Source organism: Papaver somniferum, chromosome 4 (assembly GCF_003573695.1).
Source record: "Papaver somniferum cultivar HN1 chromosome 4, ASM357369v1, whole genome shotgun sequence".
In the NCBI taxonomy this organism is placed as follows: Eukaryota; Viridiplantae; Streptophyta; class Magnoliopsida; order Ranunculales; family Papaveraceae; genus Papaver; species Papaver somniferum.
In genome coordinates this window covers 159,883,484-159,900,247 of record NC_039361.1, presented here as the reverse complement: position 1 = coordinate 159,900,247, position 16,764 = coordinate 159,883,484, and the positions used below count along the sequence as shown (strand labels likewise).

Here is a 16,764-nt window from a genome sequence, read left to right as displayed (position 1 = left end):
ATTTCCTCTAGGGTGGATAATCTCTTGTCGGTATTGTGTTGAGGATATGATTGTTGTTGAGAGTTTGATTTTGTTGAGGGTTTCTCGGGTGTTGATAACCTTGATTGTTCTGATATCCCTGATTGTTTTGATAGCTCTGATTAGGTTGAGATGGTCCTCCTTGAGTGGGTCCTTTTGACCATGAAAAGTTAGGGTGGTTTCTCCATCCTGGATTGTAGGTCTGTGAATAAGGGTTATGCTCTGGTTTTTGAAACATGGCATGTGCCTGTTCAAGCCTAGACTCCTGGACTGCAAGCAAATCTGGACAATTTTGGAATTGATGGTTGGGGTCGTTACAAGCAGCACAAACAGATGAAGCGACATGTTCTCGGAGAGTAGTGGTGGAAGGTTTTGAATTTTTATGTAGTTCTAACTCTTCTAATCTCCTAACTATTGATGCCATGTTTGCTCTACCCTCAAAATCCGCTTCAATCCTAAAAGCCTTTGCTTCGGATGTAGTCTTTCTGGTTTCACGGATGGATTCCCACTGTTGCGTCTTTTCAGCTACTTCAATTAAGAAGTCCCAAGACGCGTCAGCAGTTTTATCTACGAATAGACCATTACACATCGACTCAACCGTTGTTCGGGTGGACACATCTAGACCTTCATACAAAATTTGCACAAGTCTCCATTTTTCAAAACCATGATGGGGACATTGGAGCAATAATTCATTGAATCTCTCCAGGTATCTAGCTAAGGTCTCACCTTCTAATTGCACAAAGCTATTCAGACTTTGACGAATTGTCGCAGTCTTGTGGTTCGGGAAAAACTTTTTGAAAAACTCCTTTGTGAGGTCATCCCATGTCATGATGGATTGAGGCTGTAAAGCATAGAGCCAGGCCTTTGCCTTATCTTTCAGGGAGAAAGGAAAAAGCCTTAACTTCAGGGTTTCGTCGGTCATTTGAGTGAAACGCAGAGTTCCACAAATTTCCTCGAATTCTCTCACGTGGTGGTACGGGTTTTCATTCTCAACACCTCTAAAAATAGGAAGCATCTGTATTGTGCTAGATTTCAGCTCATAATGGCCATTAGCCTCGGGCAGCAAAATACAAGAAGGTTGACTGGCTCTAGTTGGGTACATATAATCCTTGAGGGTACGGGGTTCTCCCATTGTTTCTGGTTGATCTGGACTGTCTCCCTCAGAACTTAGAATTTCGATAGGTTCGTCTGGGTTAATTCTAACAAGTCTGTTTGTCTGGTCTCTGTAGGTCACAATCATGTCCTAGTAGGTACCTTAACTAACATGTTGGTCAGACAGAGCAATCGGAAACAATTTGGCCCACAAGGGTTATGAAGATTTGGTTTTGAATGGGTTTTGGTTTAAAGAAGGGGTTTTGTTTTTGTTTTAAAAAAAATTTGGGTTTTTGAAAAAAAAAATATTTTTTTGAACTAAACCTAGCATAAATTAGCACAACTCATAAAAGAAAATAAAAACAATAATAATAATAATTAAGACAAGCCCATAAAAGAAAAAAAGAAAAATAAAAGAAAAATAAAGAAAAACAAAAAAAATAATTACAGTCCCAAATATAAAGAAAAAAAAGAAAAAGAAAATAAAAATTATTACAATCCCAAATAAATAATTAAATTAATTATTACAAGCCCAAATTTGAATTTAAATGAGGCCCAAGTGGGTTAACTCATGGGTTAGGCTTACTTGTTTTTTGGAGGGAAGCCCAAAAATAGGCTTTTAGTCCCCTTTTAGTTGCACAGCCCAGTTGGGCTTTAGGATCGTCCTAAGCAGCTCACGTCCAAGCCCAGCAGCAGCAGCGAAGCCCAAGAGCAGAAGTTGCAAGCCCAGCAGAAGAAGTTGCAAGCCCAGAGAAATTGAGGTTACTGAGCCCAGCTCAGTTGGTTAAAGCCCAGCAGCAGAGGTTGGATCAGAGCCCAGCAGCAGAGGTTGCACAAGCCCAGTTGACAGCTTCAGTTGGCAGCCCAGTTGGCTTGGCAGCAAGCTTGGCAGCAGCAACAGCAGCAGCAGCAAGCTTGGCAGCAGCAGCAACAGCAGACTTTGAAAACTTCAAAAATATGGCAGCCAGCTCCCCGGCAGCGGCGCCAAAAACTTGTTGTGGAAATTAGAAGCACACAAAACACTTGCAAGTATACAAGGCCAAGATTTGTAATAAAAGGGTGAGTAGGGGTTTGTCCACAGGGAGAGGAGCATACAAGAAGTCTTCCTAGCTAAGGTGTGTAGTGAGCTAAGGGCAGGTAAATGGTATACAGACAAGAACCACAGCAAGGAAAGAAAAACAGACAAGAACCAAGGCTTGGAATCCAAGGGCAGAGGTGAGTTTGTGCACTGACTTCAGTGCACAAAAGGCTTCAAAGTGCAAGAAAATAAAAGGCAAGAAAATAAACTGAATTGCAAGCACATAGGACTGAAAATGTAAGTTACTGAGAAGGGATTGGTGGTTAAGCCAAGGCTTAGGATCCACCTTGTGTCCTAATCAAATGACATGTTTCTAGGTTGTGTTTGTTCCTATGCATACATCTAGAAATGGAAGAATACCAAATTGCTCACTAGTCTGCCCCTAGCATTGGCTGTCTTTTGACAGTACAGCCAATCACAGGCTTTATGAGCATTGGTATCTCCCATTTGCTCAATCAAAACATACAAGGAAGTAACTATCCTAGCTTCTAATCACTTGACAGTGCACAAGGCTTCAGCTGAGCCTTGGCCTGATGCTGTTTAGCTCATGCTAAACATGGATAAGGCAATCACATTCATCACATGTAATAATTCAAACACAACTAGCAACATTTGAGATAACTAAAAATATATGCAATTTTCAACTTGTTAACTGATAAGCACTGAAATTGAAATTCATAAAAATTTTGTGGCAAATTCTCTACTGGCTAGTCCAGAGAGATATACAGTGTCCTTCACACACTCCACATAACACTAATTTATACCCAATTACCCATTTAGGGTTTTCCCCCAATTTTCCCCCAAAATCAGTAGAACTAGGGTTTGGTGAAACTCACCTAATTCCTTGAAATAACAGCTCCATCACGTCGACCCATCCTTCTATTTCTCTTCTCGTTCCTCTCATGCTCCAATTATTGCTTTAATCATCACTTATATCCCCAATTTCTCACCTAGGGTTTCAGTGAGCAGAGAGATGAGAAATTGGAGAAATTAGTGATGCTAAAGAGATAGTACGTGATGGTGATGATGGGCTTAGGTAGAATAGAGTTGGGGAGAAGATAGTGGAGTGATTTGGGGTAAGGTGGTGGTGATGGAGACGGACATGGTGGTGGTACGGGTTCTGAAGGAAGAAGAGATGGAGAAGAAAGAAGAAAGGTGTGTTTGGCTGGGTATAGGGTGTTCGGAACTTGGGTGTGAGGCGAGTGTATCGAGTTTGATGATCTGCGACGCTGAGCCGTGGGATAGGGAGATGAAAGATCAATCGGACGGTGAGATGAAGTGAAGCTTGTAGCGACCGCTGGATTATATAATACAACAAAATCAACGACGCCAGATGGAGTTAGGTGTTGTAGTGTTAGGCGGAGATATCAAACTTCGATGCACAGCAAGGGAGCGACCGTCGGATGCTTCTGAGAACTGATCTGACGGCTGAAGACGCAAGCGGGTATGGATTTGGGTTTTAGGCTTTTGGGTATAGAATATGGGTTTGGGAAATGAGTTTGGGCTTGGAAAACCTTGAGCCCACTTCTTCTTTAAGAACAACGTTCTTCTTCTTGAGCCCATTTCCAGCTTTTTGGACGTGCGCTCCATTCTTTGCGGCTTCCTTGCGTAATTTCTCCCGGCTTTTCACCACTCTTCTGCTCTTTTTGCTCCGCAATTCATCCAGACTTTATTTATTACCTAAAAATGCAAAATTAATTAACAAAAATATTTATTCTTGAAAACAATGAAAATATAGAATATGGGATGAAATGTAGAATTAATGCACAAAAGATGAGTTAAATGCCAACAAAAAGGGATAAATATATACAATATTTGGCACTCATCAATGCTCAATTCATCAATATTTTGAGAATATTAAAATAAAAGTGTTTTAATATTAAAAATTGTCGTAAGAGGCTAGCTAGTCGTGTGACCATGTTGGCTTTTGGTTTTCATAATTTGAGCAATATATGAGAAAATATGAAGAAATCATGAATTTTGCTCAAACCCAAGAGTTTCATGAATTGAGGAAAATAATAATTATGAAAAGTTAGGGTTTTCAAGGTGTGGGACCGGCCAAGGCTTGGGCATGGCCGGCCGGCTAGGTTGCCCGGTCCCGCACACCTTTCCCTATTTTATAATATTATTCTTCATGAATCCTTGAAGTTATGGAGAATCCTTGAAGTTATGGAGAATCCATGAGTTTTTGTTGAAACAAGGGAGTTTCATGAGTTGAGGGAAATAATAATTATGAAAAGTTAGGGTTTGCAAGGTGTGGGACCGGCCACGGCTTGGGCATGGGCGGCCGACTATGTTGCCCGGTCCCGCACACCTTTCTCTAATTTTATATTATTTTCTATGAGTTCATCAAAATATGGACTAACCGTGAGTTTTGCTCAAACAAGGAAAGTTGCTGGGATGAGGGAGTTTTCATGAGTTCATGAAAATGATAAAATAAGAAAAATAATGGGAGAGGCATGGGACTGGCCACGGCTGGCCCGGGCCATGGCGCCTCTCCATTATTTTATTATTATTATTTGTTTATCTCTCCTGTTTTGTGTGGGATTCCTCGTTTTCCATATTTTGAATACTCGTTTGTACATCCGGGTGCTCAGTCATGCATCATTGTCGAATACACTTGCACCATTTTACGGGTCTTACTCAGTGGTGGCCCAGATGCCCGATTATTGAGTATTTATCACTAATTTATGAAATTCAGTGGAGAATGATTCATGAAACTGAGTAATAAAAGTGAGTAGTTTTTTATTATCAATCCATAGGATCAGCCGTGGATTCAACCAATCGGAATAATAAAATAGGTATTACCATTCCATGGGATCGTGGATTCGACCATGAAATCGGAGTAATAAAATAAGTGGTGATATTACCATTTCATGAGACCAGCCGTGGGTTCGACCATGAAATCAGAGTAATATTTATTACCATTTCATGAGATCAGTCGCGGATTCGATCATGAAATCGGAGTAATACATTTATCTATTACCATTTCGATCATGAAATAAGAGTAATGAGATAAGATAGATTATCTTCTAGGAATTCAGTGGTGAATATGACATGGAATTTAATCTCTTGCGTATAGTCGGTGAATCAGCGAGTGTTGCCAATGTCCCGAAGACGTTTTGCCCTCTCAACATTTCATGTATGGAGGACCGCCCGAGTCTATACACGGACATTCTACATAGTCAGGGAACAGTGAGTGTCACCGGCCTCCTGAAGGCGTTATTGATCTCAATCTTACGGAGAACCTCCCAATCGTTCTTCTATGTAAAGGAGAATTCCTCTATGTAGTCATGGAACAATGATTGTCACCGACATCCTGAAGGCGTTAATCTCTCAATCTTACGGAGAACCGCCCAATTACGTTATTCCATATAGAGGCTATGATGACATGTCCGGTGTCGAACGCTCCAGAGAGGCCTTTCGAGCGACATATGCATCATACTTCGTAAAACATGAATCGTCACATGGATTCTTGAAGTCGTGTCAGAAACATGCAGTATCATGATTTTACGGTTTTGACCTTTGTTGAAAATCCACCATCAACATTGCTACTTCCCCAATCTTATTGATTAGCGTACCCGTTGTATTTGCTTCTTCAGATGGTTGGTCAAGTAATAAAAATGTTGTATTTTTCGGTACATCATTATGGATTGGATTAGTCTTTCTGGTAGCTATACTTAATTCTCTCATTTCTTGAACCTAGTCAGTATTTCCCAGACCTATGGGACATACAATGCATTACAAACATATGATCATTACACTTCAACCAAGTTATTATATTCCACCTCTTAGAAAGAAAAAAACTTTAAAAAATACTTAATAACACAGCGATACATTTGGTATATCCAGATAATAGGTAGGAACGTAAACTGAAACATTCCGGAGATACAAAGATAGTTATTAAATCGTTAGCACCACATAAAAACATTCCTCCTAGAGTAGCTGTTAATAAGAATAAGAGAAACTCTGTTATAGCCATTTATGTACATTCAATGTACTCTACGGATAGATGAATACATAGAGTTGAACATAGTAAAATAAGAAATTGAAAGATTTCGTTGAAATTGTTCGTTTGGAAATTTCCCGAAAAGCTAATCATAAGTTATTCTCTCCATCGAAAAAATAGGGCCGTTAATGCTCATAACTAAACTTGTTGAAGAGATGAAATATAATCAAGATATATCTTCTTGATCAAAGGATAAATCAATCATTATAAGAAGAATTAGGCCAAAAATTAGGATACATTTTATATATATATAGCAATCGAAAGTATATTTGACTAGTTAGTTTGGCATCTAGTTATATTTATATTTTATTTTTTAACCAAAACTAATAATTTTCAGTCAAAAAAATGTATGAAAATATGTTTTTAGTTTCTAGGAAATCATACGGATCCGACGTAAAACAATTAATAGAGAGTAAGAAAACTTATCGGATTGGTTGATAGATTTAAGGATCACTCTTTCCTTAAAAGACTAATACTTTTCTGTATAGGTGCTGACGGATTTACGGACATAGCATTCCAAGATACAACGATCACGCCTTGTAGTAAGTAGCATTACAATATCACCGGGCCAGTGAACTAATGATTACTGTGCTCTTAAACATGACTCAAAATCTATGAAACATCTTGTAAAAACTCTTCCAACTTCTTAAGAAATTCATACAAAATAAAACTAGGAGACGAATCTATATAGAGTCATCGGTGGCTTTACAAGATGTCTCTTCATCAAAATGTGACTCACTATGGCCAACAATGACACTCCATAACCGCATATTTATGATTGTGTGATATGGATGTAAAGACATATCTCTTGGTATTCAAATTTTGAAAAACTTATTTTATTTTATATTTTTGATCCAAAATTCCAACAAAAAAAAAAACTCGAAGTAAGACCTTAGATGAGTTTCCGGCGCGATCCGAAATAGTAAAATGAAGACTGTAAATCAATATCCCTTAGATTGTTTATCCGCCATTGATAGGAGAAGATTTTCAACTTGAAGAAGAGAAAGAATTCTTCTGTATGTAGGTTTGCAAGAAAAAATATATATGTAGGTTTTTGCAACAAATCATCAAGGTAGTGGTTCTATAAAATAAATAGAGTAACTTTTTCCAGAGAATTACATCAATCATACTATTTCTACACATATTCAACCATCAATTTCAATCAAAAAGTAGATAAATGAAACCAAGTTAAGCTATTTTTGGTTTCGAACAAAGAGCAAAGTTAACACATAAATGGCAAGTATAACAACCAAAGAAAAAGATTGTGGCTACAATCAACTCAACTAGGATGAGATGCGTCTATCTAGAGGGAGTTGATCCACATAATATGTATTACGAGGAAAGTATTTGGATGCAGAAAATTCAACAAAGAAAAAGATACTTGCATCGAGTTCAAATTTTCCCAGGGAATCTTTTCCGTAACGAGTTCCCATAGTATTATCCCATAGCTGTATACATCATACCTAACAGTTTCCCAATTATTGTGAGATCAGTATAAATCATAGTGTTCAGGTTTTATCTAGCATTGGAAAATAATAAATAAAATAACAAACAAGTCCATAGTAAACCCATAGGAGTATTTAACATACTTCTCGTCTGAGGGCTCATTGGTCTTATATATTGACGAGGAAAGTATATGTATGCAGAAAATTCAACAATGAAAAAGATACCTGCATCGAGTTCAAATTTTCCCAGGGAATCTTTTTCGTGACGAGTTCCCATAGTATTATCCCATAGCTATATACATCGGACCTAACAGTTTCCCAATTATTGTGAGATCAATATAAATCATATTGTTCAGGTTTTATCTAGCATTGGAAAATAATAAATAAAATAACAAACAAGTCCATAGTAAACCCATAGGAGCATTTAACATACTTCTCGTCTGAAGGCTCATTGGTCTGATATATTGACGATCAAATAAAAGATTTTTTATATATGTATTTGGGCATATTCATGCATATGCATAAGAAACACAAAATTTATCTAAATATATACAAAAAACTATTTAAATGAAGATATTTTTAATATTTATGTATATACAAAATTTGTAACAATCACATACATCACAATTATCACATCGAAAATTGACAAATGAAATAAAACGAGTATAAAGATATTCGTATTAAGTTGTGCACAACAAACCTCTTCATCTTAAATTTTGATGTATGACAAGTGCTATATATTTATATTATGATTTCAATTTTACCAAAAAAAACCATAGTTCGTATCGTAGTTGTGGTTAGGTCATAATGATTTAGAGCTGAAAATCTAACAAATTGTTTTGAGTTTGATGCAGGTTTGGTTTCTCCTGCATCATCTGGCTGGTTTCCATCTCTATATTGATGATTTTAGAGCACTGCTCGGTCGAACTTGCAAGCATTGCTACCTCAAGCTTGTTTGTCAAGTTTAATTGCCAAAGCTATAATTCTTGATTTCTAGTCTACTTATAGCTAAGTCTCAGATTAGGATAGTAAGTGCAGTTGAGCATTGGACTTCACGGCGTTCATCGATTGAAGACAAAGAACTACTAAGGGGAGCTTGTGGAACTTCATCAACAAAAGGTATGTGGAGACTAAAACTCATCTATCACTCAAAAGTCTATCTACTATATCTCCTATTTGAGACAAAAGTCGTATAGCTGTATAGACTTCGATTATAGACATTTGATATTTCGAGCTGAGTTTAACTCGCTTACAAATTTCTCGAAATATGTGTTGGTAAGCTTTCGCTTTAACCAAGTTCATCTTATATTCTTGACGAAAGTCAAAAGATGATCATGTGAAAATCGCCTGGTAACATCTTACACGATTTGTGTGAGACAGTCATTTGATGTAGACTCAGAATGTTTCGTATTGGTCATTCGATCACTTAAAATTTGCTTTGAAGCTAAGTTTGAGACATTTATTCCCGTCTTCCGAGAATGTTCCAATGATTGAAATGGGATTCTACACCAATTGAAATGGGAGGCTTGGCTGAGTGCTCATCCATTTTGGGTTTTTATGTGGGTTTTTCATTTGGGATTTTACGTGGGTTTTCATATTGGACTATATTGATGGGTGTTCTTTTTGATAGATGGAAATTTGTATACGAGGGATACTGTGTCTGTGTGATTTGTTATGTGGGCTTATTTTGTACGAGCGTTGGGAAACAAGATATTACTTTACTATTTATGAATATATATATAATTGTCTTTACAGAGCAAACAAAATTTTATTTAACTAGTTAGCTTGGCTTCTAGTTATATTTGTATTTTATTCTTTAACCAAAACTATTCTTTTCCGGTTAAAAAGTGCAGGAAAATATGATTTTAGTTTCTAGGAAATCATACGGATCCGACGTAAAACAAATAAATCGAGAATAAGAAAAATTATCGGATTGGTTAATAGATGTGAGGATCACTCTTTCCATAAAGGACTAATACTTCTATGTATAGGTGCTGACGGATTTACGGACATAGCCTTCCAAGATACAACAATCACGCCTTGTAGTAAGTAGCACTATAATATCACTTGGCTAGCAAACTGAAGATTACTGCGCTGATAGACACGACTCAAACTTAAAGAAACATCTTGTAAAAACTCTTCTAACTTCTTAAGAAACTTATACAAAACAAAACTGACTCTACAAAGTGTCTCTGATGACTCTACAAAGTGTCTCTTCACCAAAAGGTGACTCACTATGTCCAACGATGACTCTCCATAACGCTTATTCATGACCGAGTGTTATGGATGAAAAGACATATCTCTTGGTATTTAAATTTTGAAAACAAATTTTAGCAATTTTGATCCAAAATTCCAACAAAAAGAAAAGTGAAAAGAATACCATAAAAATACTCAAAATAAGACCTTAAATAAGGTTACGGTGTGATCCGAAATAGTAAAATGAAGACTGTAAATCGATATACCTTGATTTGTTTATCTAATTTGTATTATAATTAGTGTAAACCGAAAAACATCACATTCCACTAAATAGCTTTATATCTATCGTTTACGCGTCTTTGTTTGGCAAAGTACGATTTTCTTTCGATGCAATACGATCAAATAAAGACCTACTTCCACCTATCGTCCGATATGATATTAGCAAAGTATGATTTTCTTTTGATGCAATATTATTAAATAAAGACCTATTTCCAACTGTCCTTCCATATGCTAACAAGTACAAATGACACGGTTAGCGAGTTTTTCTAAAGAAATTAAACAATTTTTGGAACAAGAGGTATAGAGTGAGAGTTCTGGTACAAAATGAATGAGTTTAATTAAATTGACACAAAATTGGTCAATTATTAATCCAATAACGACAATTCGTGGATGAAAAAGACATGTAAAATTTGATACTGTTTAAATAGACGAAAATGTAAAAATATCCAGGATGTAAACAGTTTCATTCTATCCATTTTTCTCTTATTTTTAATTTATATCGGGATGCGTCCAGTTTCACCCTCGCTATTTTTTAAGTTTAAACCAGGATGAATCCAGTTTCATTCTTGTGTATTTTTGTTGGTGTCCTTTTCACCCATACTAATTTTTATTCGTCCATTAGAATCATGTTTTAAAAATATTTGGGCAATTGGCCCAATTTCTCTTAAATTTACAGGGGTGTATTGGATTAGGATTTAGATAGATATCTACCAATCTTAAAAACTCTTAGGTAGTCAATTAGGATATGTCAGGATTCATTAAATATCCGAGGTATTCAATTAGGATATGTTAGGAATCTTTAAATATCCGAGGTATTCAATTCAATTAAGATTTTTTAGGATAGTTGAGGAGAAGGATATATCAGGATTATAATGGATATTTGTAGGCAAATTATACGTATTATTATCACATTATAATCTCAATCCAAACCACAAGAGTTACACGGATTGTAGTGGACAAATTTTTTTTCTTTTTTTTTTGTCACATCATACTACGTCTTTTCCCCCACCACTACCACACACCACCAACCAACACTAGCACCACCATCGCCATCGCCACCGACCACCAACAACCACTCACCGCCACCACACACCACCAACACTAGCGCCACCACCACCAACCACCACCATCGTCACCGACCACCACTGCCGCCACCACAAATACCACATACCATCAGCCCCACACACCACCACCATCACCTCAATTTTATTGATGGTTTTTTTTTAAAGCGAAAAATGATCTTCACTTCTTACAAATCTAAATTAATCTTACCTCAATCCAATATAATCCAAAATTATATATCTATAAGAATCTATAAGATTCTTTTAAGAAACCTTATAAATCTACTAGATTCAGGTAAACTAGTATGTGTTTTTATCCTTATAAATCCTGATCCAATACACCCCTGTTAATCAAACCACCAAGGCCAGTATAGATGTCAATTTTCATCGAAAATCATTCATAAACTTATTGGAATGACAGAGTGCTCAACAATCTCTACTAAAAAAAAGATCATTTTAAGCGACGGATGTTCAGCCTCTCAAACATAATTTTTGTTTTTATTTTGGTTTAAACTCTTTGATCGGGTCTTACTGAAATTTTATTAATAAAATTCAAATATACATTTTGAGCGGACTAGAAAATTTCTCCAAACGACCGAACATCATCCTCTTAATCCCTGATTTTATTCTTCATCTAGTCTAGTAGAATCAATGTTTTTAACACTCATTGCACCGCCCTTACTCTTATCGGCCAAAACAAAAAGAAAATACTAGTGTTGCCGGAGTAAAAACAACTCAGTGTCTGGGCTCTAGTGATGTTTCCAATATTAGGCCCGTGAATTATTTGTGAAAAATTCTAAATGCCGACTTAAAAAGTGTGTCCGGTACCGAGTACATTATTTGTCTTTCATAATTGTCCGCGAAAACATGTCTTATGTCGGCATTCACGGTGAAGTCAGAGTAGAAATTAATGACCTAGGATTGAAAATTGTACCATAAGAATGGAGCATTCATTTATTTCCATACTTTGTATTAAAGACATGGTGATGCATGAGTGCAATCTACTCCTGACCATTGGTTTCTCGAAGACAGCTCGAAAGAGTTGCCAACCACAAACGGGCAAAAGATATCTAGGTTTGAATAAAAACGCACAACATGTACGTGTCATCGATTGAGACTAGTAGGAAAGACCAAGACGTTTATTAAAAAGAAAACAAAAAAAAAAAAACTTGTCGAATAACTCAAAAGCTTTTGCTAAAACTGCATCAAAGAAAGGAAAAACATACTTCAAAGATTTTTTTTTTTTTTCTTTATAAACAAGGAACCTTTTCATTAATGAAAATTCAAGGTTACAATGAGTTTAAGATCGAAAATAAGAGAATACAAAGTAACAAAAACATACTCTACAAGTACAATACCAAGAAATCAGACAAGAGAAAGAGAAGGATTACCAGAGTAAGACAAATACAAGTATGAATAAGATCCGATTAAATCGGAGGAAGAATGGTTTTTCGCGGAATTAGAATCCAACCATTTAGTTTGTTTTTCTTTTTTAGAAAGATCTGCTCCTAAAATAGGAGTGATTTGTTCAAATCTCTTGAAACTAGTGATGAAGCTTCCGTCGTCAAAGAAATCACCGATGAAGATGAAGATTTCGTCGTTAGAGAACATCACTATCGATCTTGAAACCCAACCCAATAACCATAAACCGTCGTTAAAGCGAGAATAAACCTCAAAAATGTACATAAAACCACCATAATGGTGTAGATAAGAAGAAAACATAATGAAAATTAAGCTACAACTACTAACTAACCTAGAAAACAAAAAATAGTGAAGAAATTTGTTTAGATCTAGTCCAAAATGGATTACATCTGAGCAGAAAAGGGTTGTTCTTGATGGTTTTGCAGTTGAAGAAGAAGAAGGAGGGGTGAAAGAACGGGGGATGATTAACACTTTTCTTGTATATCTCCTTTTGGCTCCACTACAACAATACCATGAAACCGAACTTGTTTAGAAAAAATATAATTTTTCTTTGATTGCTTTTGTTTTCTTTTTCTTTAAGAGGTACGCATTATTTGATCAAAAGAATCTATTCCACGACCATTTTCTTCGTTGGACGGATGCGAGTATATCTAATCACACGCAGAATGTCGGTGATATTTACAGACTAAAGTGCGGAGACCATTATTGTTTTTTTCAAGCGTGACGCGGCCGAGAGACTTTGACTTGGCTTGGTGCAAGGCACTCATTCTTTTCTATTTTGGTCTTTACATAGCTAATGTTTCTTTTCTATTATGGTTCTGCCTTCATTTTAAATGGCTAAACGGGTATCAACTTGCTTGGGTGCTAATCTCCAAGGTTATTAATGGGGTATTATTTTATTTGGGAATGTACCAACCCAAAGATAATCACCTTTTTTTATCAATTACGTAAATTTGTGCATCTCCAAATAAAATGATACTCTCGATCATCAACGTGATTTGTTATATATATATATATATATTGAGGGGTATTATTTTATTTGGGAGTGTACCAACCCAAAGATAATCACTTTTTTTTTTATCAATTAGGTAAATTTGTGCATCTCCAAATAAAATGATACTCTCGATCATCAACGTGATTTGTTATATATATATTGATGTTCTAGCGGATTGGTATTTGTTACTATGGCCAGTATTATTATTTCATTTTCTTGATACCAAAGCAAGAGATGTTATCGTTTATTTATGTTCCAAGAGAAAAACTAGTCCATCTCCAAAAGAAAAAAAAAGTACTATAATTTTTCGTTTCAGTTTAAAAAAAAAGTCAAACTGAAAAATTGATAGTAATTTTTTATAGAAACGAAGAGAATATTATATTAAAAAAAATTTAAATACAAGGTGAATTGAAGAGCTCTTAATTGAACAACCATTTGGGCATATGTTTATAAATTGGGGTGTACAGGAAAAAATAAAATAAAGACATTAAGATGTAATACTGGAAACCCTTATTCTAATTTTTTTTTTCTTCCGAAGTCAACAATTTAAGACACTGACTCGACAGACCGTGGGTATATTCACAATAGAGATTTGATATATCTTTCAGTACAAAATTCATTGATAGATCAATGAGACATGATTTTATTTTTTAACAGACTATTGTTCAGTCGGTATATCACTCAACTATAGTACGATACCAACGTCAATGGTTGGCATGGTACTAACTGCAATACAATACCGATAGTAACTGTCGGCATGGCATTCATCATCTCTTCAATGACAACTATTATTCTGTAACGAAAATTCCTACTCTAATTTCCTAATATAATTAATTTTTAACTTAAAAGATAAAGTTTAAATTTATAAAAACGCTCAAAAAGAGAATGGAAATCAATTAGCTCCTTATCAACTTGAAATATAATGGAAAAAAAAATATATCTAGGTTTTTGATTTGAAAAAAGTCATCAAAGAAGAAGAGAGGAGGAGAACGAAAATTGGGGATGACAAAATTTAGGTTTTGTTGTGAACATTTAATTAAAATGAAAAATAAGAGTGTTTTTCATCACTCAAACTCTCCTTAGGGCAATACCTATGAGATGTACAAACTTGAAGTCTGTTCATTTTGCTTCCATTATGGACTCAACAAACATGAAAAATGAGTGGTCAAACCAACATTTGATGATTTGTTCACTGCGAACCAACATGAGACGCGCATCTCATTTATAACCTCGCGGGTGAAGAAAACTTGCCTACGGACAATGTCATCCCGCCAGTGGGCGATCATCAAACGCTAATAGCTACATCTGAATGGCTAGAAACTCTCATCATCCAACGGCTAAAATTTTTGAGATCTATAAATACTCCTCACTTCAAATCCAAATTCCCATAATTTACACACTCTAGTCTCTTTACTCTTCTTTGAGCTAAAAAAAACTCTTCACTTCACCAACTTTGTCGAAAGATGTCTCTGCCCTTGTTAGTTCGGCGAGCTCCATATAGTGCAGAAGAAGATGAAGTTATTTGCAGAAACTATGTTTTGTTACAAAAATAACTTGCTTCACCATACTATCCGGGTGAATTTCTGGGTGGTTATTCATGACGGGTTCTGTATCGACACACGTTTCCCGATTCGTCGTGCTATATGCGATATAGAAAATCGTTTTCAAATAATTAACAAAGAAGTAAGTGAGTTTGTAGCTTTATCCGTGCTAGCTAATCGACTTAAAATGAGGGGTGAAACTGATGATGAGATGATAAGAAGATCTTTAGATGAATGGCAAAGATGGAAAAATATGGTTTTTCGTAACAAAATATTTTTTTCCGAAATCCTTAAGGCGTTGAAAAATTTCAATCCGTTCTTGTTATTCGTTCAACCTAGTACATCTAAGTGAAGTTAATGTAAAACTTAATTTTAAACATATGTAATTTGATTTCAACGAACAATCTTACTTTTTAATTGATTAAAATTATAATTACAAAGGTAACAGAATTAAAAGTTGTAATTATAATTTCTCTAACGTCGCCAATTATTATCTCATGGTCCTGGAATGCGTTCTTTAAGATCCAGGATACTCACACTTGGCAACAAACTTTGGAAATGTTGAACGTATAAGGAGATGGTTAAAGACCACTAGGCGATTGTTGGAAAGTACTCGGTGCTCAAAACCCACTAGGCAATTGTTGTAAAGTACTCGCTGCTCAAACATATAAGCGGTTTGTTGTGGTGGTGTAACAATGTAATAAGGATTAGTTGGGTTGTGGGGCGAGAATGATGATGAAATGTATCTCGGATCTGGTTGTATCATTGGATATTGAGAAATAGGCACAGTTTTTGGTAACTACTCGGTGCTTGTGTTTCCCCCACTACTGTATCATTCTCGTGCTATGGTCGGTTGATCCTGGTAGAATTGGAGGACTATGAACGCCCATCAACATTTACAGTTGGACTCAATCCAAACATTGTCCCCATTTTCCATCTCCGATACAGACCAAAATGTATAGACTCCGTTTGCCGATTCAACCAATACATATTGTTAAGTTGTTTCTTCAACTCATCATTAGTGGCATCCACACTTTAGTAAGGATACCACGTTCCATAGCTTAGGAAAAAATGGAGATCGTGATTGGCTCACCTTGTGAATTAATACTTGGCATCTCCCAACGGATTTTGAGCGAATTTGATGAAGAAGATGAAGAACTTCCATCCATGGTGGGTTAAGTCATAAAGCATAAATATTTTGGAGGCGGATGACTAGGAACGATGTTTCTATCAAAAGCCATACGCGGCAACCCTAGGAAATCAAACCCATAAACGTGCATGTTGCGTGTACCAATTACAGGCTTTGCGATCGACCGGTTACAGTTGACATACTACGCTTCATTAATATCCACCCGAGTGTTTAGTTCATACCTCATCTACGACGTCATTCTCTTGCAAACGAAATTTGATGCAGAGGTTTGCATCTGGCGTGACGAGTTAATTGCAGTTGGATAAATCCCATGTAATTAGAACATTAGTCTTTCTCATAGGTATCAAACACCTCTGTCCATTTCTGGAGTGTAAAAAACAACTCTTCGGGGAGTTTAATCAAGAATTTTTCATGCACGCTCATCTTCAAACTCAGGATAACTATCATAAGGGTGGACACCAAGATTCGTGTGGCTCTGA

The 16,764-nt window shown here is 36.0% G+C and overlaps 1 pseudogene; it reads right to left on the bottom strand.

Moving 5' to 3' along the window:
* LOC113273365 overlaps positions 1–16,065 on the bottom strand; it is a 50,680-nt pseudogene extending 34,615 nt beyond the window's left edge.
* Between the last annotated feature and the right edge of the window lie 699 nt (positions 16,066–16,764).